The sequence below is a fragment of the Phyllostomus discolor genome, chromosome 3 (assembly GCF_004126475.2).
Source record: "Phyllostomus discolor isolate MPI-MPIP mPhyDis1 chromosome 3, mPhyDis1.pri.v3, whole genome shotgun sequence".
NCBI lineage: Eukaryota > Metazoa > Chordata > Mammalia > Chiroptera > Phyllostomidae > Phyllostomus > Phyllostomus discolor.
Window position 1 is genome coordinate 757,666 of NC_040905.2, and position 24,571 is coordinate 782,236.

Genomic DNA, 24,571 nt, shown 5'->3' on the forward strand with positions numbered 1-24,571 from the left:
TGTCTTTCAGGAGCCTTATTTGTGTTTTCTCTTGTAAAAGGAACAAAAAAAAAGAGTCTGCCCTCATGCCCTGGAGGCAATGGGAAATGTATTTCCTGCAGACTTAGCCTGGATACTTGCAGGGTAAAAAAAGGATGGTAGAAACACAGATAAAAACTGGCCAAGGAGGGCTTTGACTCCTGTGACATGGACCCGACATCAGGTCTCCGTCCTGTGGGAGCCCTGTGTGTGGTCACCCCGCCACCAGCCACAGCTTCGTCCAGACGCAAGACTGACATTCACCCGAGACGGGGGACTCCTGCCTCTCCTCCCCTCGTGTTGGGGGGCACAGCCCGGCACCAGGAGATGTTGGCGGAGCCTTGGAAAGCTCCCCCCTGTGCTGGGAGCTGTGCAAAGCTCCGGGGAACGGAGACCCCAGCACACGCGCCGGCAGCTCATGTCCCCTCCACGCCAGGCCCTTCCACGCGCAGTGGGAGGCGCAAGGAGCCTCCGGATCAGAACGACGCCCGCGGAGCTGCTCCCGCACACCGGGTGGCCAACTTGACGTGATGTGACGGGTTCACCGAAACCCCGCTGAGTGGGGCCCATACACTAGAAACACGTAATGTTGTCTGTTTTCCGTTGCTCTGTTATTTCTCAAGTGAAAGAGGATTTTATAGACGTCACAGTCTGCGCTTTGACACAGTTCTGTGTGACGTCGCCGCACGCACATATTAACCACACACGCACACACCGCGTGCACTGTGTGTGTTTCCACGGAGGCTGCACGGGGCTGCTCTGTGGAGCCCTCTGAGCAATGAGAGGCCTCGGCCGCTGTCCGGGACCCGCTGTCCGGGACCCGCTGCTGCTCTCTGAGAGCCGTGTCTGTCTGTCTGTCTGCCAGTCCTCATGTCCCTTGCCGGACAGTGTCGGTGAGTCCTTACTGAGCCGAGTCACTGCCAGCTCCTTAGAGTTCCAGGTGAGTCCACAGGCGGCGTTTTCCAGAGGTGCTGCCCCGACAGAGTGGGGGAGGAGCAGGGTCCTGCCACTGAGTGGTCCCGCAGAGCAGCATCCCCACCGCCCGAGCGCCTCTCAGCAACGCAGGGTCTCAGAGACGTGGCTTCCGTGCGCAGTGGGATCCCCTGAGCAGCACGGGACAGGGTGGGTTCCGACTCAGAAGGCCTAGGGTGGGGCCTGAGGACCGGCCATTCTGGGGGCTCTCGCTGGTGCTGACTGACCTGGGAACCCCCCGGGCAGGACAGTGACGGAGGCAGCGAGGACAATGCCGAGTCTCAGGGGTCGGGGTTGAAGAGTCACGTGGGGACAGAGGTGTGGCCTGGGCCCTCAGGGGTCGGGGACCTGAGATGGAGACCACTCCCCAGCATGTGGGACCCCCTCAGGGGAAGGGGGCGAGAGGAACTGTGTCCCAGGATGCTGGCCTTTCCCTTAGGCCCTGAATAGGAAGAGGAGGGGGTTGTGAGGGCTCTGGTTGTCCGCTGGGCAGGTGCCAGCGTGGATCTAACACCACCAGAGGGTGTGGAGACCCCTGGGGGTGCCCGGCACCCTGGGCCCAGCAGGAGCAAACAGGGACTGCCCCCCAGGGGTGTTCCTGCAACCCCACCCACCTGGTAGCTGACTCTCCCCAGAAGGTGGAGAGAGAAACTGTAAGTGTGAAAGAAGGAGATTTTCAAACGAGGACAGTCTGCCATCCCAGAGACCCATTAAAAATGGGCAGAGACTCAGCATTGAAGTTTCTTCAGGGGAGAGAAACAGGTGACTGATGACCGTGACGGAGACGCTCCGTGTCATTGGCCGCCAGAGAAATGCAGACCAAAGCCTCAGTGACATGTCCCCTCGCGCCCACCGGGCCGGCTGCAGTGTGAGGAGCCGGTCACCATGCCGACGAGCGGACCAGGACGCAGGGAAATGAGAGCCCTCGTGCCTTCAGAGCAGGGATGCAGAGTGACACCACCGTTGGGGGAAACCGTGTGGCAGTCCCTCCGTGTTTAAGGTGCAGAGCCGTCCCGTGACCCTGGAATCCCGCTGTGCACCCGTGAAGGTCCGTGTTCACACAGAAAGCTGCGCGTGTCCACAGCAGCAAGTCTCAGACCAGGTAGAGGTGGGGCAATGCCAGCGTCCACCGGCGGGTGGTGGGAGAAGTGACCGGGGTCTCTCTGCACGGTGAATGCCGTCAGCATAATGCTGCTTTCCCGAGTCCTCCCGGGCGGACACCGGCCAGGTGTCTACACCGTGTCTGCGGGACAGGGGCTGAGTTGCCGCCTGCCTCGGGGAGGGGCGGGATGTCCCCACAGGCGTCAGTGCAGGCCAGCCTCAGAAAAGCAACTTTTTATCTCCCCGCAGAGGACCTGGCCAAGGATCGGTGTCCGCAAAGCCTTGGGGGGGGGGGGCACGTCAACAGAGAGCAGGCGTCGCCGGGGCAGGTTCAGGGACAAGACCGACCAGAGCACGTCGGATGGGGCTGTCCGGTGATGGCAGGTGCGTCGGGAGGCCTGGAGGACAAAGTGCCCAGCAGGTTCCCTGGGTGGACGGGGAAGGCCGTGTGCAGATGCGGGCCACTGGGGCGGGCTCAGCCTGGAAACTCGCACAGCCGCCTCCTCCTCTGGAGAAGACGCAAGGCGACCGCCGTCCCCATTCGAAAGGACCGGTTATGTCATAACCTGGACAGATACACTTTCCCGGGAACAAACGTGCGGTGTGAGGGGGGAGGAGTGAACCCCAAGCTTCCAGGGAAGGATTTGATTGGCCCTGAGGAGCAGAGCTGGGGGAGGAATGTTTAGAGCCCAAAGTGCAGCAACGAGGCCGATTTGGGGGAAAGCAACGGTTTTCCACAGGCGAGCAGTGGAGGGTGGTCACATTAGCGTGTACGCTAAATTTTCTCAGACGACCGCAGTTGCCATGCGAGTGCTGGGAGGGTGGGGCTGTGGGAGGGGCCTGGAGGGGGCGGGGCTAAACCCTCTCATCCGGGGGGGCGAAGCCAGGGCCGCCGCACAGCGCACGAGACGCAGGAGGAGAAGCGCAGCACAAGCAGCTAGGAGCGGGGACAGCAGCGCAGTGGGGAACCGTGGGGGCGGGCAAGGAACCGCTGTTTTCATAACAAAACTTAGGGAACTGTGTGCGTCCTTAAATTGATTTTATTGATCAAATTAGAGGAAGGGAGGGATGGAGGGGAAAAAAAGAAAAGGAAAGAAAAGAAATCTGGGAAAATGCCCCAGTAAACACCTGCAAAAACCCACGAACAGCTGGACTCTTCCAGGAAAGCTGGAAAGGGGGGAGCGCAGGAGAGAAGGGAGCGAAGTCTGTTCCGGGAAAACTGGGAGCCGCTCAGGGCCTGGGTGTGGAGGGGAGACCCGACGGGGCGGAAACCTCAGGCCGGTGGGTCGGGGGGCGGGGCTGGCATGCACGGGGCGGGGGGGAGAAGGAGCTGACGGGACATTATCGCACGCGCGGCCCGCCTGCCACGCGAGCGCAGCGCTCCCTCCCACACTGCCTTCTGAGCACGCTCGGCCTGGCTGCCGCGCTCACACGGCCCCGTGTCCGCGCCGTGTCGACGAGCCCACACGCTCCCGCGCTCTGCGCCACGTTCGCTGCCCGGCCCCGGGGGCGGGGCTGCGAGCGAGGGTCTGTAAACCGGCGCAGGAAACGGGTGACTTCCGGTAGGAACCCCGGGCCGCAGGCGTGCAGAGCGACAGGTGAAAATACATGCAAACCCGGGGCTCCGAAGTTGCTTCTGTGTAAGCACTGGACTTGGGTTTTCCACACCCCAGTGCAAAGGCCAGCACGCAGTCCGCTCCGTGTTCCAGTCTCCACTTGAAGTGCCTCCCACACTTTAACCCGCTCGCTCTGCTCTGCTCCCTGACCCAGTAAAGCAGGCCCCCTCCCCCACCCCACGGTGCCGGCAGGTGCCGAAGGGAGCAGGGCTCTCGGAGACCAAGGGCCTCGTCCAAGGCTGCTGGCCCGACAGGCAGAGTGGGGTCCCAGCGCAGGCAGCCTTGCGCTGTGGGGGCGGAAGACACCGGTACCTCTCCTCCTGCCCGCAGGTCCGGGGCGGGGCCGGTAACCACCGGGGAGAGGCAGGTGCACAGGAGAAAGTCGGGGCTGAATCTGAGTGCTTGGGGAGCTCACACGGGCGCAGACGTGCCGGAGACACGAGTCGACATCGGGCAGGTAGGATGTTTCTGGACGCAGGGCAACAGGAGGTGAGGAACAGGCCTCAGGTTTCGGGGTGCGAACGGGGGGTGTGCAGGTGGCTGAGAAGAGTGGAAATGGAGCCCCTTGCGAGGTGCCGGAGGAGCCGTGGGGCCGGGGTGCTCTCCCGTGCGCCGTGCTCACCTCAGGAGAGGCTCGGGCGCCTCCTGGCCCCCCCTCCTGTAGCAGGTTCGTCTGTCTGAATCTCTTGGGCAGGGAAGGGGGGGCCGTCAAAGGTTCTTTCTGAGTCTTGTTTCTCAGTAATCAGCTTAAAATCGGTGTCCCCGAAACCAGCTTCGGGGTGGCTCATTTTGGTCCCTTCAGTTCCGAAGCTTGCCTCCATGTGTTCACACCGTGTGTCCCCCCCACGAGCTCCGATGTCATGTTGTGGTGCAGACGGTCCGAGAAGACGTGGCAAGTCCAGCTTCGCACAGAGTGGCCCAGAGAGAGCAGGCACAGGGGCCGGGGAGGGGGCCTGGTGCGTGGAAAGGCTGGGAATGGTCTGGCCACAGGCCAGTTTGCTGTGGGTCCGTTCACCAATAGACTCCTTTGCCAAACGACAGATTTGCTGACATTTTTAGAATTAACTTACAGGGGTACCAATTTGCTGAAATGTGTCAGGAAGGTCGCGGTGACTGCGCTACCACAAGAGCGTCCCGCGTGGCCGGGGCAGGTGGGACAGGCGTGTGTGCACTGCGTGCAAGGTGGGCAGCCGGAGCCGACGGTGGTCCGAACAGGTCTCCGGCCACAGGAAACGCAGATGTGGGGACGTCCCCGTGAGGCCATGAACCGATGGGCTGGTGACGAGGTTACTGGGGGGTGGCCTTTCGGTGAACTGGCTGCGTGGAGGTTCTGATCCAGCCTGCAGAACCGGAACGGGACTGCGTGTGCTCACGCGAGACCAGGGGCCCGGGGCCCCGACTTCAGCCGGTGCGTTCTGGTGGCCTCGGTGCTTCCTCCTTTTACAGAAACGCACAGGGCCCAGCCCCGCAGCACGACCGCCTCCTCCTGCGGCTGCGACCTGCAGGTCAGAGAACCTGGTCCCGGACCGGCTGGTCTTGTGACGGAACCCAGCTGACGTGTTCGGTGCCTTTTTGGGAAAAACAACGGGTAGAATTCCAGCTCAGGCGCAAGGATGCTGTTTTTCCTGGGGGGGGGGGGGGACGGGAGGCGCCCTCTACTCTGACCCTGCTGGGGGGCTGAAGTGACCCCACGGCCCCCCCCTCCCCTCGCAGCGGGCAGGGTTGCCAGGGGCCAGTCCCCGCATCCCTGCTGACGGGGACCTGCCCTCCGCCTTCATCCCCAGGCGCCTCACTCCGGGGTCCCTCCCTCCCCTTCTGTCCTCACCTGCCACTTTGCTTCCACCACTGGGGTCTGCCCTCTGCCGCCCAGGCGGGCCCTTCCCTGGCTCCAGGGAGGCGGCGATGGCCACTGCCGTGCTCTCCCTTCCTCTCCTGTCCTGGCACCAGGTTGCCAGGAGGTCATCAGGACGTCGGAGGTGGCCCTGGGGCGGGGAGTGCTGGTTTCGTAACCAGGGAGGTGCCGGCCTGACCGAAGGGAAGGCAGCCCAGTGTGTGCCTCGGCCCCACCTGTCCCCTCAGGCCCAGCGGGGAGAGACAGATCGCTCACAGGGCAGGTGGGGGCTGGGGGGGGGGGGGGCTTCCAGGACAGCGGTGCCAACGCGTCATCACGTCTGGGAAAACCCGGGCTGGGTGGTTCTGACGGGCTCTCGGGCCACGGGCTACAACGGCCGCTTTATGGTGTTGTTTCTCGCTCCGTGGCAGAGGGAAGATGGTTAAAAACCCCCATCCTGACCACACGGTTAGATAATATAATGTCTCCTCCTTTAGCTCCGCGGAGAGACAAATTAAATGCTGACCACACTTCGAGTGTGAAATGCTGAGGCCTCTTCCGCCCCCCCCCCCCCCGAGCCCAGTTAAAATCTAATTATCCGGTGAAGGGACGCGCCAGGGGGCAGAGGCGACCCCGCACGGCGGCCTTTTCCGCAGACTCGAAGGCCGACACCGCTGGCGCCGCTGCCCGCGGAGGGGACGCGCCGCTCTTCTCCCGGCTCCTTCGGCGCACGCGCTGTCCGGCAGGGGCCCGCCACCGGGAGGGACTCGTGTCGGCCCGCCGGGTGCCCCCAGCAGAGACTCGCACTGTGAGGGGAGACCGGTGGGGCGGGGCCCGGCGGCCTGGGAGACGCGGGGCAGAGCCGGGTGGCTGGGCGGCGCCGCCAGGCCGCCCACGTGGACCTGCCGCGGGGCTGGAGGTTCGCGCCCCTTGGGCACCTCCTCCCGCTCCGGCCGCTCCGCCCGGCATCGGCGTCCGTCTGTCTGTCCTCTTGTCCATGCGGCCGTTTTGTCGACTGTGTGGAGCTGACCGGGTTCATTTCTGAGAGCAGGTTCGGGTCTGCAGCGGAGCCGGGCAGCCGCCCGGAGACGTGGGGTTGCCTTGCTCTCCGCCCCAGCCTCCCGCTGCAGAGCGCGCGGCCCCACCCGCGCTGGTCCGGTCCACAGGCACGGGGGGCGGGGCGTCGTAGCCTCGCTCTCCTGTTCCGTTTCCCCGTCCTCAGTTTCCTGTGCGAGTTGGGTTCCTGCCCACGTCACGTGGGCTCATCACGGTGCCGTTCTCGGACCCAACCACGGCGGACTGAGGCCGTGACCTTGGAGAAGCATCCCGACAGCGTGGTGCGGGTGATCCCGTTTCTCCTTGTGGCTGACGTTGAACCAGTTGGTCCAATGCCACATCTGGGACGTTGGAGATAGGGGCCGCGGGGAGCGTGCATCCTGTGAAGTTCAAAGGCGCTGGGCTCTCGGCGGAGGGCCGGGCTCGCAGGACACCCAGTCCCCGTGATCCGTGCGTTGAGGCCAGGTCGTGACCCTGAGAAACACACACACGAATGGTGACTGCCCGGAGGTCACCCGTCAGGTGAAGTAAACACAACGCTCTCTCCAGCGAGCAGCGGTGCGTGGGCATCCTAGGAGGCCAGCTGAGGGTGAAGCCCTCTCCTCGGGGGTCCCAGACCTGCGGCTGGTTTGGGAAACAAAGGTGGCCAGGCACCCTCCCCCCGGCCCACCTGCAAGGCTGCGTGGTCCAGAACAGGATTCCCTGCCGGCTGCCAGAGGGGTTTGTGATGCCCACACTCCCCCGCCCCCCGTTCTGACGTTCCCCCTCTGGGCCTTCCCGCCTCCTGCCCGTGTGTGTCGGAGCCCCAGCGTGGGGCGGCACAGGCTGGGCCTTGCCCATGGGCACCCACCGAGGTCCGAGGGAGACCGCACCCCCCAGGCTACGTCCCCTCCACTCTCCGTCTTCCCTTCCTGGGCTGCCTCACGCCCCCTACCAGCCCCTCCCCTTGTCAGACTGTCCCCCTGGTGCCTCTCCAGCTGCCCCCCTGGCCCCCCAGCTCCCCTCCCCCGAGTTCCCAAGGAGCCCCTTCCGACTCGAACACCTTCCGGGAGACGCCACCCGACGCACCAGCAGAACAAGACGGCCTTCGCGGGGTCGCCGCACTGATTTTCCCGACCGACCGTGGAAGGAGGAGAAGGACACAGGCTAGGTTGCTGCGATGTGAAGTTATCAAAAGCAAAACAGGAAACAAGTGTTTGCTCAGCCACTCGTTTCCTGCTGAGGCCTCGAGAGTAAGCAGAGCTCCGTGCCTGGCCTCGGACAGGGACAGAGCGAGGCCCACGGGGACGCCCCAGGGCTGCGCGGGAGGAGGGAAGTCTCTGAGGGCGGCCGCTCACGGGACCAGTGTGGAGGGCCCCCCCCCCGGCCGGAGCGGGGGACAGAGCTGCCCCCAAGTGCCCCTGAGCGCTGCTTCCTGCCCGGCCCCAGCTGCACCGACAGTTACTCTGGGCCTGCTGCGGCTTCAAAGACTTCCTCTTTTCTATTTCTGGAGGCAGACAAGGATTGAGACGGCGTCTCCCCCCGCTCTGTGAACCCCGGCCCCGCAGAGAGCAGGGCTGCGGCCGGCCGTCGCTGCCGGCACCTCCAGACGACGTTGGGCAGGGAGGACACGGGGGGGGGGCGACCCTGTGTTTCTCGGGGGACTCGCAGGCTCCCAGCGGGCACGCCCCTTTCGGCCACAGCGGGTGCCGGTGCCCGTCCCAGCCACGGAGCCCCGCTCTGGCCCCACGCGGAGTGGAGGCATCGCGGCTGGCAGACACGCGACCAGCGGAAACTGGAAAGTAGGCGAGGACGGTTCCCCTGGGAGAGCAGAGCGTGTCACGGACTCCACGCGACTCCGTTGGGGAGAGAAGGCACAGGCCCTGTGATCGGAGGCTGACGCCCTTCCTGTGGACTGCCGCGAGGCCTCAGGCGCGCTGCACCGGACGGGGATGCGGACGCCGACCCTGGCCCCTGGCCGGTGGAGAGGAACATCCCCCCCACCCCCACCCCGCGCCGCCAGCAAGCCTTTGTAATTCCACGGGTGTTTAGTTTCATGTCCGCTAATTCTGTCTCTCCGGTCGCTTCTGTTCGCCGGGGCTCACCACCACCCAGCGTTGCTGGACCTCCAGCCGTAATAGCCCCTTGCGTGGGGCGCCTTTATACCCAGGCCGCTCAACGTTCTTTTCCAGGCCATAGTAAGCCCCTAGCCCTCCAGTAAAAGCATGGGGCCTCCCATCTGGCTGAGTGCAGAGCCGGGGGCCGGGAATGTCCTCCCCCACCCCTTGGGCCCAGCTGCCTCCTCCCCGTGGGCTCAATCGGGGTTTCCTTCTCGGCTTTAAAAGGGCGTCGGCCTTACAGCAGAGAAGGGTCACTGTGGGGAGGGCTGGCGCCTCGAGGGGCTGCCCGGCGTCCCCCAGGTCACCGTCCATTTCTGCCCGCCACGGCCCCTGGTCTGACCTCCTGGAAACCAGGAGGCGCACTGCACGAACGTTCCGCACGCCCCGCGTGTGCCGTCGGTTTTCGTCTGCTTGGCGGAGGACGGAAGGAGCAGAAGCAGATCGGAGTGGGGGAGGGGTGGAATGTTGAGCATTAATTCTTGGCACTTTGCAAACCGGATACTTGGCAAGAAAAAAAAACAACAACCCAACGATCAGCTCAGTGATATATTGGGTTTCCTGCCCTGGGAAGGTCTGCAAACGTATCTTGCACAGCAGTTTGGGGGGCAGGTGGCCTTCTCTGCTAAGCGGCCGTGCTGGCGAGGGAGCTGGAAAGCTGTGGAACAGCGTCTCCCAAGAGAACGGCGACTTCCCTTTTTTCCCTTTTTCCCGTTTAGTGGAGCAAAATGCGGCCTCTCAGGACTAGCCGGCTTTCCCCGCCAGAGCGTGCCCCCCCCCCCCCCCGCCAGAATTCGTCTGCAAATCCCCCACCTCCAGGGCTGGCGAGCGGCCCTCTCTGAGACCCGTTCCAGCACTCGGCGGGCGAGGGGGTCCCAGCAGGTGCCGGGGGTCTATAAATGGACAATTTATAAACAGAGCGGACAACTGGGAAAACAGCGGCGGGGACGCCGGCAGGCATTCCGGGGCCCAGGCTGCCTGCGCTCAGCCGGCCTGGCTGGGGTGACGGACAGCTGCCACTCCGGGAGCAAGGTGCGGCTGACGCAGGCGGGGGGCGGGCCTCCGGCCGTGCGTGCCTGCCTGCTGCAGGATGTGCCGGGGCGTGCAGGCCGGCACCGCTTTCACGAGCAGCGCGATTGCGGAGGCTTCTCCTGCCTCCCCACCTGCCCTGGGAGGTGGGAGGGAGGACAGGGCGGAGACAGTGGGGAGGGCTCGGAGCAGCTCGGTGCCCTGGGCAGCCCCGGAGCCCAGCTCAGCAAGCCCGGCTCAACGGCCCAGAGTCCCGGGGGGGAGGAGGGGCGGGAGTCTGCGCACTGGGCGCCGGGCGGAGCGCGGGAGACGTGTAGCACACGCATGGGTGTCTTCTCCCTGAGTGTCAGGGCCACCTGCGTCCTGGAGGTTCCCCAGCCGCTCCGTAGTGGCTCCGTGTCAGAGCGTCCCCAGGGGGCATTCTGCCGGTCACAGCTGCGGTTCCCGCCGTCTCACCGTGGTTTTGGACAAGCATCCCCCCACAGAGCAGCGCCGCGCGGGTGGGTCCCTGGGTCACGCGCAGGCCACTGGGCAGAGCTCCACGCGGGGCTGGGGGCGGCCGCACCTGCCTGGCCGGCTGCAGGAGCGGCTTCTCCGGGAGCCGGAGGCTTGGCCGGGTCTCCCCAGCTTCTCCCGACCACACCCTGTTGTTTTGCTCTCCCGAGCAGCAGGCAGAGGCCTTTCCGTGCCCTCCTTACAAGGAGCGAGCGCTGCGCCGGCCCGAGGGTTCGGTTACTGAGCGGGGTGCACATCCCAGCCCTGGGGTCCGCCCGGACGCAGGCGGCCCAGACGCAAGAGGCAGCGGGCGTGGTGCCCCGGGATGGCACACGTCCCGGACCGGAGCGGGATCGAAGGCCCCCGAGGGCGGGGACCTCTGTCCGTGGCGGGAAGTCTTGTCCGTGTGCGGAAACACCTGAGAGCCTGGCCCCTGGGAATCTCGGCTCCATCAGCCGCGGTGATGGACCTCCCAGAGCACCCCTTCCTTGCGGAGGCCTGTCCTGGGCACAGCAAGCACCAGGGTGCGCAGGCTCGGCCCTGCCGCGGGAGGTCGCGGTGTGGTTTGCGGAGGGCACCAACCACACTCGGTGACGGGGAAGCAGGTCGGAGTCACGGGGTGTGCCATGGCCGAGGGCAGGTGGCCTGTGAGGCCCCGAGAGGCCTTGGGGGGAGCTTCACAAGAGAGACGGGATGTGGAGGAGGCTGCTATGAGTGGGGGGTGGCCCCCGTGCGGGGGAGCAGAGAGAGCAAGGGCATGCTGCAGGGGAGGCGGAGGAGCCACAGGGAGCTGAGGCCACGCCGCTTGGAGGTCACGTCTCACCTGGGAGGGAGACCAGGCCGGCAGGGGAGGTGGAGAGAGGGACGCCACCGGCACGGGGACCTCACACGTGTGGCCGCCAGTGACCGAGGCCCCACGGCCCTCCCTCCTGGGCACCTCGGCACGGCACGGTGTGGCCCACGCGCCATCTGACTGAGGAGAGTCCCCGTGGGCGAGCACAGAGCTGGAGCAGAACAAGGGCAGGTTCGTTGTCTTTCAAGACCAGCCCTCGGCTCTCGCTCGCTCGCTCTCGGGTTCCCGTCCGGGTGTCCCTGGCTGACTTGAGGCCTGACAGGACGTCGATGATGGCCCATCTTCACGGCTGGCCCAGAAGGTGACCTCTTTCAGCTTTGGGGACATCTGCTGCCCTTGACGGACAGCTGAGGCAGAGCCCTAGCCTGGGGAGGTGGAAGGCGGGGGAGGGTCTGCCTGGGCCAGGACGGCCACCCCAACACCCTGTGGAGGGCTCGGCCGTGGGGCCCACCCTCCTGACGCACTCCTGTGTTGTCCGCACGTCCGCACGGGGCTGCCGGCGAGCAGCGTGGGCACCGCCTGGAAGCTTCTCGCAGTCCGGGGCTCCGGCCCAGACCTGCTGCGTCAGGGCCCGCAGGTTTGGTCGGGTCCCCGGGATTCACACATGTGTGTGCACATGCACACATGCACACGCACGCACACACATGTGAGTGCGAGAAGCGCTGCTTTCGCTCAGCTGGAAGGGGGGCCGCCTGGCACCCCGCCCGCCCCCGGCAGATGAAGTCAGGGCGTTGAGGGCGGAGGCCTGGCGCGGATCGGGTTTTGTTAAAAGTTTCCAGATGGTTCCACGTGCAGCCCGAGTTGAGAGCCACCGGTCTGCAGTCTGGGCGGACGCTCTGTTTCCGAGGCGCCCGGTCCGTCCCCCTCGTGCGGTAAAACAAAGCAGCGCTACCCTCCCCGCCTCGGGCCGGACTGTGGAAACGGCGCTAAGGAGGCGAGTGTTCACAGCCGGCCAGGGCGCTCCGGGCCGGGAGCAGGAGTGACCCCGGCGGGCACAGGGGCGAGGGGCGGCTTGCCCAATGGCCCTGGTCTCGAGCGGGTGCCTCCCGGTGTTGGGGGGCTCCCAGAGAACCCGGGGACAAACCCTGACCACGAAGGGGGTGGACGCCAGGCCTGTGCCCAGGAGCCGCGCGCCCGGTGTGTGGACGGCGGATCCGGAGCGCTGATCTTCACACGAGCGCTCACCCCGCTCACCCCCGGGACACGAAGGGTCTGAAGGCAGTTTTCCGCCGACCCTCAGGCGGGGGCAACGTCCAGTTTCAGTCACGAGCACGGCTACCTCAGGACGCCGTCTTCTCCGGGGGGCCTTCCTGGCTCCCGCCAGGGCGCTTGGACCCCCATGGAGGCTCAGGCCAGCCCGACTCCCCTGCACCCCGCCGTGCGCAACGCCAAGGACCTGCCACCCTCGGGCGTCACTGAAGTTGGGTCCGACGTCGGTGCCACACCGAAGTGGCGTTTCTGTGTTTGGCTTTGTGGTTGACGCATGCATGTGTTCATGTGTGTGCACATATGTTTGTATATAAAGACGTGTACTGAAGTACAGACACAAATACTCACACGCTGAAATATAGATGTATACATACTGAAATATAGAAATAAACACACACACGCACTGAAATTCAGAAGCAAACAACCGGGTATTGGAACCTACACACGAACACACACACACACACACACCCCAAAACATGCATGAACACACATGCACCGGAACACAAACACATGGGCACATATGTACTGGCACACAGGTGCAGAAATGCGTGTACACAGCGTAGCAGCGGCATCCGTGAGGTGGCACCGAGTCCAGCGCAGACGCCGGCGCCCAGCGGAGGAGCAGGACGTCTGCTGCCAGCCCCGGGGCGGGGCGGGGGGGCCAGGACCGCGCCTCCCGGCAGCCCCTTCAGGGACCGCACGGCACCCGGAACCCTCCAGAAGCGGACTCACGAGGAGGATCGGGGTTTGGGACAGAACCGCTGTCCCTAAAGGAAAGCACAGCCCACGCCCGCCGTGCCGGAGTCGCTCCTGGGCGCTCTCGCCCCGGGGCTCCCCGGGTGTGTCTTCTGTCTGGACGGGGAGCTTCCCGGGCCATGAATCATGTGGTCGAGCGTCTGAGCCTTCTCACGGACACGGTCGTGACGTGTTCAAAGGCAGGTCGCTCGTGAACCTACTTTGCCGTTGCCTTTCCGGTTATTCCCCTTCATCGAGGCCGGCTGGCCGGCCCACGGCTGCCGGCTGTTCGGTAAGGGGAGGCGAGAGCAAGACTCCTCCCGAGTCCACAGGCCGTCGCCGCAGCGACAGCAAAAGGCCCGGCCCTGGGGAGGGGGGCACACTGGGCTGCCGTGGGGGTGGGACCTGAGGAGGCTGGGGAGGTGGCCCAGAGCCCCCGCCGACTGGGCGGAGGCCCCAGAGTGCAGGACCCCGAGAGGGTCAGGGCCCCCCCCCCCCCCCCTGGAGTGGGAGGAAGGAAAGACGGCAGATTCCAAATGCAGACTCACACCTGACATTAAGTAGACACAGGTCACCCTCGCGTCTGCACTGGGACGGAGCCCAGCAGAGGGTCCCGTCCCCTGGCCGGGTGAGTGTCACCGAGGGTCGGAGCGACAGGAGTCTCTCTTCCTCCCGTCCCCTCGGTAGACCCGGCCCGCGCTGAAAGGGAGACACAACCCAGCAAAACCTTCTCTCTCGGACGCTTGCTGACTTCAGACTGTATAAAAAACCCTTTTTGAGAAATACTGTAGTACCTGTGACCAAATGGCACTTAAGAACTGTAATAAATGCATTATTGATTTCTTGATTCAAGTCTATTTGCCTAAAGGTTATGTAGGATATGTCTTTGGTTATTTTTAAGAATTACTTTAAGAATAAAGCGTATTTTTCCCTTACAAAAGTGCTGTGGTAAATACGGAAGAGTAAAAAGAAGAAAAATCACCCAGTCTCACAGACCACCTCTGTTAATGTTTTTGTGTATTTTCTTGCAGAGCTCTTTATCAGGAGGGTTTTGTTTTTTTGCTTGCTTTTTTTTTTTTTTTTTTTGCAGGGGTTGGACAGGAAGACTGTGAGGTATAATATACATAATTAGTTTTAGATTTAATGCAGTTAAAATTAAAGTGGCCGGGAGACTTCTGCCATCCAGCAGTCATTTGGAGCCCGGGGGGGTTCTGGGGCCTGAGGACTCGCACCCGCGGAGTTAGAGCAGGGGCGGGGAGAAGACGCGGTGCCGGCGGAGTGCGGTGCGGGGAGGGCCAGCGAGCACTGAGCGGAGCGCAGAGCCAGGCCAGGGGTCAGCCCAGGGGTCAGCCCAGGCGCGGCCCCTCTGCGCCCTTCACCGAGCTGCTCACGGTCCACCGCCGCGGACAGGCGCCCAGAGGAGAGAGAGGGTGGCGCGGAAGTCCTCACCATGCATGCCTCCCTGGAAAACAAGCCGGTTCCTTAGGGGGAAGGAAGACAATAAATGGCAGAATGGCTGTACGTGTGTGCTCAGGAGTTACACTTCTATGTCCAAACGCTGGCCCGCCCACGACTAGCTCTGCGGCTTTGGCAGGCTTTTTTTGTTGTTAACTGCCTGTTCACTCCCCAGTGTTTATTGGGCCCCGGCTGTGTTTCCGTGGTGGGGGCACGGCCGGGAGCCGAGCGGGGCCCCTTCCGCGGGCAGCGCGCGTGGCCGAGAGGCGCACGGGCTCTAAAGCGCGAATACAGAGGCGCTGAGTCAGCGGCAGCAGCGGCGGGAGGAAAGGAGAGCAGCCCGGGGGCTGGTGCTGGGGAGGCGCCACCGGTTTATAAAATAACCCCGGGCAGGCACAGCGACGTCTGGAGGGGATCTGAAGCCCCTCGACTCGCCCAGCCTCATCTCCGCGCAGGCGCGCTGGCGGTGCCCGTGGTCCCAGGTGACGACGGTCCACGCAGGCAGCGCGGGGAGTCCAGCAAGCGGGCGGGTGGAAGCGAAGCGCTGCGCGGACGGCGGCCGTGGGCAGAGCTGGTTTCCTCGCTCCGCCGGGAAACCTGCGCAGGTTGGCAGGGGCGAGGCCCAGGGGCTGGTCTGCGGCCTGTGCGGCGCCGCGTGCTGGGACAGAACCGACCCTGACCCGCTCCGTGTGCGCTGCCGAGCCCTGCCGGCTGGAGGCGCCCCCCGCCGGCCACCGGGTGCAGGTCTGAGCGCAGGGCGGAGCACAAGTAGCCGCGGCGGAGGACGGGAAGCCCGGGTTTAACTCCCGGGGCCACGCAGGGTCTCCCTGCAGCCTTTCAACCAAGACTGCGTCCGGTGGGGGCCGTCAGTGGGACACGTGTGTTCGGATCCACAGGGACCGAGTTTCTGCGGGCACAGCACGCCGCCGTGCTTGGAGGGATGACGTGCAAGCTCATTAAACTTTGAGCAGGCGAAGTGCGCGCAAAGGTTGTTGCGGAGACACTGGGAAAGGAACACGGCGGAGGGCCTTGCCCGGTGGGCGTTTCCCAAGGGAATGCGCGTGCGCGTGCGGGGAGAGGCGCTCCCAGGGCTGCGGGTCCCGCTGCTTTGCCACCGGCGACCGAGAGAGACGGCGGCCCTCGCAGCCTGGATGCCGTGCGTGGGTCGGTATGCCAATGCCCACGGACCCGGAAATGTGTGCGTGTTTTTTAAAGCGATGACAAATTGTCTTCTCAGTAAGCGTCTACGGCATCTTCCTCCCGTGCCTTCTGAATGCGTCTCTCTCTTCTCTCGTGAATAAGAACCGTGTTCTCCAGCCGCCGCGTGGTGGGGTTTGCTCAGCAGCGTGGGTCTGCGTCTCCCTGGTGGGCTCTGCCGTCCACGGTGTTTTTGGCTCACAGGCCGGCACTCTGTCTGCTCAGCCACGCCAGCCGGGGCTGATATCCACGGTGCTTCGGTCTCCCCAGTGACATTATGATGGATCCGTTTTGTTCTGGTCTTCTGGTGGTTTGGTTCCCGATGAGACGTGGTTCCCTGGGCTGGCTGCTCTGAGCCCCTGGAATCCAGGGGAATCGTAGGCCCCCGAGATCCCCTGACACCCTGGAAGGGAGCTCTCCTGCCTGCGTTCCGAACTGCGCCCGACTCCCGCGGTGCGGCCTGGCTGAACTCCGTCCTTCTGGTTGAGTCCAGTCCGGCGTAGGATGGGTTTGTGCTTATGGGAGAAACAGGCTCCCCCATTCTAAAGGTGCACGCCAGCCCAGGTGCATTCTCGGGGACCGGGCGGTGTGTGGGACTGCGGGGAGCCCAGCCCAGTCACAGGCGAGGTGCGGTTCAGACCCGTGCGCGGCTGTGTCCGGGTCGGGGTCTGCGTGCATAAGGCCACGTGTCTCGCGTCCCCTTCGCCCGGGCCCCTTCGCCAGGCCCCACCCCCTCCCGGAACACCACAGGGTCTTTAGGAGCAAAACATGGTTGGGATATGGAAGGCCCCTTCAGCCTGCTCTGTGGGGGTTCCTGGCGGAAGGGGAGCTGGGTCTCGGTGGGCCCGGAGGGACTCGGGGACGCTGGGGGCGCACCGGCCGCAGACCGAGCACCGCGGACGTGCGCACGCAAGGGAGGTGTCAAGGGTGTTGGTTGTTCGGTCTTCGCCTGATTCCAACGTTGAGTCCCTGATAATGCAGCCGGTTCCTCAGGGTTTTCTCAGCGACCAGACGGTGCGAAGCTAAGAAATCCAGGCAGACCCGGGGGACGGGGCGGGGGCGGGGGGCCCAGACCGCCAGGATCAAACACAGCCTTCCTGCGGGGGGAGGGCCTTGCCGTCCGCCGTGAAAGCTGCAGCGCCGTGAAGCGCGGGACAGCGAGGCGGTCCGGACCGTGGGCGCGGGAAGGGAGGTGTCTGACGATGGCGGGGAATGCTGACTGCGGAGGTCACGGCGCCGTCACAGGTCACGGCACAGCCACGCCAGCCTGCCGCGACACCTGACGCCATGAGGAACATGCGTCCTTTTCTTTCTAGGAGGGGACTTCGTTGGATTGCAGCTCCGCAGGGCTGTGTGGAGAAGTACAGCCGGATTCGGGTTCTAAAGGAGTTTGTGCCATCGACACACCCGCCTCTGTTCTTGGTCTCAGTGTTTACGTTTAACTGGCTGCGCTTAACGTGTCTGATCTCGAGGGACAATGGAGACGTGCAACGAGCGCAATCTCATACGAAGGGCTCCAAGTTACGTTCTCCAGGGGGAATCCAAACATTGTTGCATTTGACGTGCCGCCCTCAGGGTGGCGAAGCCTGGGAGAGGGGTGATGGCGCAGTCACTCAGACGCTGCGGCTTCAACGACCCTCTCGGGGCTCAGGTTTACGATTCATGGTAAGGAGCGAGGAGAAGGCGCAGACCACAGAGCTGTTTGGGAGCAGACCCAGAGGAAAATCCAAGCACTTGAAACTGATAAGGAGAAAGGTTAAGGAGAGTGATCATCCCGGATTAGGTGTGATTTTCATTCTCTCCTTTGTATTTTCCTGTATTTTCTGTAAATGCACAACTTTTCATTTGTTTTCATAGATTTTTAAATTTATTTTTATTTTTATTATTTTTTAAAGATTTTATTTATTTATTTTTAGAGAGGGAAGGGAGGGAGGGAGAGAGAGAGAGATACATCCATGTGTGGTTGCTGGGGGCCATGGCCTGCAACCCAGGCATGTGCCCTGACTAGGAATCCAACCTGCAACACTTTGGTTTGAAGCCCGAGGTCAATCCACTGAGCTATGCCAGCCAGGGCTTTGTTTTCATAGAATTTTTAAAAAGAAAAAATACATCGGGAAAAAGAAAATTAAAAAGAAGGTGATCTCACCTTTTACGTAAGGAACCAGGCCCCTCAGCAGGCAGGAAGGAGAGCCGGGAAGAGGTGACCGGGTCACGGACAGGTACGACCTTCCCCCCAAATCTCACTGAGCGTTTCCCTTTCCCCAGCGGCCCGCAAGGCGGGCTCCCTAATCTCCGGAAGGCCAGTGTCCGGGCCAGCCTCACGGAAGACCTCACCTGCGGGGGCGGGGCGTCTGCCTGGCGCTGTGGTGCTCCGAGAGTGCGTCCTTGCAGGCGGCCGACCCTCACGCCGCGCTGTGCTCTGGGCCTGTGAGCACCGTCCACAGCCAGTCTCACGTGGCGCCGTCGTGGCCTCGCTGGGTTTTCCCGGTGCACCCGTGGGCACCCCCCGACACCCACACTTGGCTCTGTGGCGGTCCCCACTGTCAGTCACCCTGGGGGGCTCCAGGCCCCCTGCGGTGGGCACTGGCCCCCAGACCTGCTGATTGCCCCCCGCCCCTCCCTGTTTTGCACCCAGATACTCTCTCACTCACTCAGCTTGTGCAGAACCTCAGCTTCCCTGCAGAGCTCCAGGATGCCACCCCCCTCCCCCAGGGAGACAGCACTGTGAGGCTGGCCCAGAGGCCGGTCCCCAGGGAGTGACGAGCGAGTGGGGTGCGCCAGCCACGCCCGCTGAGGCCACCCGTCTGGAGGCCCGGCTCAGGGACCAGCGCCCGGGGCTCCGGCGAGGGCTGGGCCGGGCTCTCCGGGCTGGGTTCTGAGGCAGGACTTTTTGTGTTTTTTGTTTTTTTTTTTTAAGTCAGGGTTCACAGAGCAGCTGATACGGCGGCTGCGATCATGTTGGTGAAATAACTCCTTGAAAATAATCATCGCTGTCACAGGTTCTGTGCTCTGGGCGTGAAGGGGACACACCTGTGTCCCAAACACGATTTTCAGAATGTGATGCGGCCTGAGGTGGGCGGGGACAGTAGGCGCATGGGGACAGGAGTCACGCGGTCCCGCGGACCCCGGGCTGCTCGCCCTCGGGCTGGCATCCCCCCGCAGCCCCGGCCGGGCTCCGAGTGAGAGCACCCGCAGAGCGGCAGTGAGGGCCTCCGGACGAGACGTCCGTCTCAGCCCCAGCGTCTCGACGTGACTCACGCGTTGAGTCACCTGGTGAGTGGGCGTGCTCTCCCAGCCACACTCCCCTTTCCGAGTCGGCAGGTTATTTACTCAACTTTTTATCTTTCCATCGGAGACTTGGAGGCGCGCGGCGGGAGGGCGCAGGGTGCCCGTCTCTCTGTCTCTCTAGGGAGGAAGACTCCGCTCCTCTCCGTGCCGGGCGGGGCGCACACACGCCCGGGTCAGCTGCGGTCCTTTGCTCACGAGGCCGTCCTGAAGCCGCCCGGAAGCAAAGTCCAAAGAACCACGCGTCCCGCAGAGCTGCCCTGTGGAGCCTCTGCGTCCGCACAGGGGGAGTCCGCCCGGGGAGGCCCCCCGCCCGACCCCCTGGAAGTGGAGGGGTGGACGGACTCTCCCTCCCTCGGTCCTTCCTGTTCTGGAGGCTCTTTCTGGAACCCGGCTCTGGGCCCCACTTCCTCTCACAGCGGCGTCCTGGGTCTGGTGGACTGAAGGGCGCCCCACCCAGCCCCCTCCTGCCCTTCCTTCTGTGCCCCCTTCTACACACGTCCCCTCTCGTCCTCACCTTCGAGGGAGTGCACTCCTGGGTCATTCGCTCTGCACCTTGTTTGACAAGCCGCCCGCGCTGTGAGAGCCCCTTGTTTCTGATTGTTCAGAACAGAAACACTGGCACTCCTTTAGCTCTGGATCCCGGAGCATGCGCCCCCGCGCCCGCCATCCATCTCGGGGCAGGCCCGGGCGGGAGACCCGCGGACGCCCGCAGTGGGCGGTGACTTTCCCGCCAGCGCCGCGGCGGGGCCCGCGCCCTCGCTGGCCGGGGAGGGGGGCCCCCCTGCGGACTCTGTCTGTGGTCACCGTGGTCCAAGGGCTCTGTGTTCCCCTCTGCCCGTGACTCCGGGGCTCGGTGGTCGCCCAGAGAAAACACCCGCCAAGTCGTCGGCAACGATGTGGGTCCCTGTTCCCCCCTGAACCGGGCGGTGCTGTCCTTTCTGGTTCGGAGGAGAGCACCCGCCGCTGAGCGGCGCCCCGGTGGCAGGGGTAAAGGAGGTGCCTTGCAGGTGTCTCCCTTCTTGACAGGAGGAGCAGATGTGAGAAAAGCAGGGCCCGTGGGAAGAGGGGAGGGAAGGGGTGACGTTTCCTGAACATGAGGGGCACCTTCCCCAGCACGGATGTGGGCGGAGGCGACCCCACTCCCGGAGACAGCTGGGCAGGGAAGCCGGCAGGCCGGACCGCCCCAGAGGGAGGCAGACCCTGGGGTCAGAGCACAGCTCGTGGTTCGGGGACCAGTGCATGTCCCTTGGGGGCTGGATGTGAGCTACCTCCCACCTGATGGAGCCCCTCGGTTGCCGCGGCCGACGCCCCCAGTCTCACGCTGTTCACCCTTGGGTCTGACGCCAGGGGTCTGGAGCAGCGGTCCTCGCCCTGGAGTGGATGGCAGAGCCGCCTGCCAGGTTCGTGTGCCCCTCGGTTCCGGCTCCACCCGAGAGTCCAGCTCGCAGGGGCGGGGCGGGGCCCGGGGAGCTGCGTTCGTGGAAATCACTCTGGGTGGTCCAGGTTCGGGCGTCTGTGGGAGACCGAGGTTTCTCGGTGCGTGTGATTTGTGCAGTTTTGACGGGATCTGTGAAGAATGACTGGGGAAGGTGGGCATGGATGGGCTGCCCGTGGCCCGTGGAAAAGTCACTCTGTAAAATCAGCCCATTCCATGGGCTAAAGCAAGACCGTGCGTACCTCATAACTGTCCCCAACCAGCGTGTCCCCGGGTCTTGTCCCTGGTGTCGCTGAAGGTCTTGTTCAGTAACAGTCGGCTGGCTGCTCCCAGGGAATTCCCAGAATCACAGCGACTTTCAGAACTCTCTCGCAGCACGGGCATACCACAGCATGGGCATACCACAGCATGGGCATACCACATTTGGATCGAGGCTTTGAGAGGAATGCATCCCTGGGCCCCCACCCCCCCCATGTCAACGAGGACGGACTGCAGTGCCATCCCGAGCCCTGCGCTGGGCCGCCGCCTGGGTTAGATAAGAGCCGGCAGCTTTGCCCGCCAGGTCCAGCGATGGGACACGGGAAGAGAGTGCCCCCGGCATTTACAGAAACTGGGATGGACTGAGTGCCATGGCAGGTGCGCCTGTGATGGGCAGGAGCACACGACAAAGGAGCAAGTTTTGTGACGTAACAGGAACCTTGGGAGGGACAATTGTCTAGGCCATCAAAGCTTGTTTCACAACAGAAAGCTGGAAGTGGGGGCTCAGAATCAGGAAGACGCCAACGTCCTCATTTGTGTGAAAATCCGGGAGGAGGGAGAGAGGGAGAATGGGAACGGCTGGGAAGCAGGCTGGGCCCCTCCAGGGGCGAGCGGGGGCTGTCAGCAACGGTCGCATCCCCCCGCACACTCGAACCTGGGCTGCCGGAGGAGAAGAGCTCTGTGGGGTCTGCAGCGGAGCCCTTGGCCGGGTCGTTTCGGATGCCCAGAGCAGGCGGCAAAACTCACGGAGGCTAAAGCAGCCCGCTGCGCGGTTTGGCTGAATGCGGGACTCAGCGCTGAGCGTGGAGTTTGAGGCAGGGCAGAAACGGGGCAAACGCTGGCAGTCTGCACCCCCAGGACCCCCGTGTCTAGACGCAGCAGCAGGGGTCAGGCAGCTTTGCCTCTTCGCTCTCGGGAGGAGAAGGGCAGTTGCTCGTTTGCTAACCATGTTCTGACGACGCCCCGACTTGGTGTTGAACGGCTAGGCCACTCACACACCGCCTGGGGAGCGCCTCCCAGTGCCGGTGGGTAAAATAAAACCGAGGGGTGTCCCATTCCGTCCCTGGTTTGGAGATTGGGGAACGGGCGGGCACGGGAGCTGGGGGCCTGGGTCCAGCCCGACCCGTGGGGCGGGTGGCTGGGGGCTCTTCCGCACAGAGCGTGTGGCATCGGAGAGACCCGCTGTGAACGGGACCCGTTCCTGTGTTGTTGGGCGAGGGTGAAGATGCTCCACTTTCGAGGGGGCGCCGGCGTTGGGTCTGTGGAACGGCAGGTAGAAACCAGCTCCGTCCCAAACTGTCTGCTGGGGGCCCCGCCCTCCTCTGCCCCCTCTGCGGCCCCTCGCCCTTCCTCACGGGGGCTCCTCTGGTCTTGCCCCTGCGCACGTGTGGGTCTCAGACCGCTCCGCCCACGCACACAGCTCCACCGAGCCCCGGAGACGCCCACCGAAGCTCCTGCCGCGGCAGCGGCGTCACCCTCGCTGAGGTGGGAGACCTTAGGGCCCTTCTCTGCCCATTATCGGTCTCCGTGCCCACAGCGCCCGGCGGGGAGCCTGCCCACGGGTCCTGCTCAGTTCCTGGAACGGTGTCTCACACTAGGGCAGTGTCGTGGGTGGCACACGGCTGGCACTCGGCGTGGTTGACTGAATGACTCACGCACATCTTGGGTCCCGTCCCCTGAGCAGCCTTGGCTGGCTCTGAAGTCCCACCGCCTGCTGCCTCCCCCGCACCCTCCCGGCCCCTCCACGTGGGGTGGAAACGGCCAGCGAGCAGCAGCAGATGGGAACGACGCCCTTGACATTCTTCTCCCAGCAGAAGCTGAGCGTGAAGGACACGGTTTCTACTGGGAAGTGATTTGTAATACTGGCGTTTATTAGATAGGATACATTGTGTGCAATGCTCCTGTTTCATGCACCGAGTCAACAGAGAGTCCTCAGAGCTGAAAACAGTTCTCGGGGTGACGGCATCCGTCCGCACGACCGGGAAGCAGAGGCGGGGTGCACCAGCGGTTTCCCAGCGCTGCTGTGCCGGGGCTCGCTCAAGGCAGCCGCGCACCTGAGTCAGCACCTGCTCTACACGGCACGGGCGGCAGGCACCCGAGGAGTCCCAGGACAGTCCCGGGTGGAGCACCTGGTGGTTTACTCAGCCCCTGGACACTGGCTCCGTCCCTGCAAGATTTCCCACTTCCCTGCCTACTCCCTGCAGTTCCCCTCACAAACCCACAAAGCAGTGACTTTCAGAGGCAATTGCACTGGGTGGGGGGAGGGGAGATTTTTCCCCTAACCAGGAAAAAAAAAATCAGCTTCGCACAGGTGCAGTGACCCGCCCGGATAAAGAAAGGCCTCCTGGGTGCCCGCGGCGGAACCCAGTTTCGCACAATGCTCCGGCCGCAACGTGAGTCTCAGGTAACGCGACCCGTCTGCACGCAGCCGGCGCTGCGGTGCTGCTGCCGCTCACTGTCAAGGTTACTATCTCTCTCTCCCCGCGGCGACAAAAGCTCCCTGCAAAACCCGAAACCTCGCTGGGAAATCGCCTGCCGACACAAAGAACACAGAGACCGGATCGTCTCAGAGTTCAGCTCTTTCCGAGCTGCCGCATAAAGGAGTTTTTGTCTGCCCCGCAGGGCTCCAGGCAGGGAGGAACGGCAAATCCAGGTTAGCCGGTGGCGTGGAGGGTTTCGGTGGAGGCGGCGCTCCACGGACGTTTCACACAGGTGCCTGACGATGCGCCGCACAAAGGTTTCGGAAGACGGAGGTCCGGGCCCGTCCTAGCGGAGCTGGGGGGGGGGTGTGAGCGAGGGGGAGAGGCGGGCAGGGATGGAGGGAGGAGAGACTCCTGCTAAGTGCCGTGTCCTGTGCTTTCAGACGCGTCAGCTTTCCTTGGAGGAGGTGGGACCACGTGTTGCCAGCTCCCCTGCTGCCGGCGCTCCCCGCCCTCGGCTCCGGGCCTGAACACTGTAATCACACGGAGAGGCTGCCGGGAGAGACTTATTTTTATCCCACTGCCAGCACCACCGAGGCGTGCGAGCCAAACGTACCGCGGAGCTCGGGCGGCCCGTGGCCGGCTGCCCGGCCGGCGGCTCCCCAGGGCTCTGAGATGTGGGTAGGGCGCACGTTTCGCCTCATCAACAGTGTGGGAGCGGAACCTGCACTCACAGCAGCTGCTGAACAAACATCGAAATGTGTCCTGAATGCGTGATTTGTTGTCCCGGAGCAGCTGAGGGAGAGAACGGACGAGCTGTGAGGCACCCCCTTGTCCCCTGGGCCAGCACGGGCTCACTCTCCTTGCTCAGGAGCTCGCTTCCCTGGGACAGCACAGAGCGACCCCCCCCAACCCCGCCAGAGACCGAGTCTCCCCTGAGACAGGTGTGGCTGTGGCCAGGCTCTGGCCCCCTGAACTTGGGCAGAGCGCTGGGGGGACTTCCAGGAAGGGGGGGGGGCTTCTGAAAAGGGAGGGAGGACAGTTTTGCCCTTTGTCCTCCCAGTCCCCGCTGCTGCTGGGAAGTTGGTTTGAGGCCAGGGCCCCGAGCGGCCGTGCCAGACTTGGCAGTGACCTTGAAGACGGAGCCCCGAGTTGAGACTCGAACCAGGAAGCTGGCAGGCACCTCAGGCCCTGAAGACTTACTGAGTTGTCACGCCAGCCCTGCCCTGCCTCCTTCATACATTTTTTATGAGAAAATGTACCTCTGTGTGCCTGGGTCATATTGGGGGGGTTCTCTGTCACAAACAGATGAATGCAATCTCCAACTGACCTGTCAACCTGAGGTTTGACCTTCCCGAGGCCTGATTCATGGGGCTGACACAGGGCAGAGGACAGGGCCTGGCCCTGAGGAAGTGGGTGTGGTGCTCATGCCCCTTGGCGAACCATTAGCCTGGCCAGTCATTTCTGGGTTTACGCCTTCCTGCAGAAATTTTATTTCGGCTTTGTG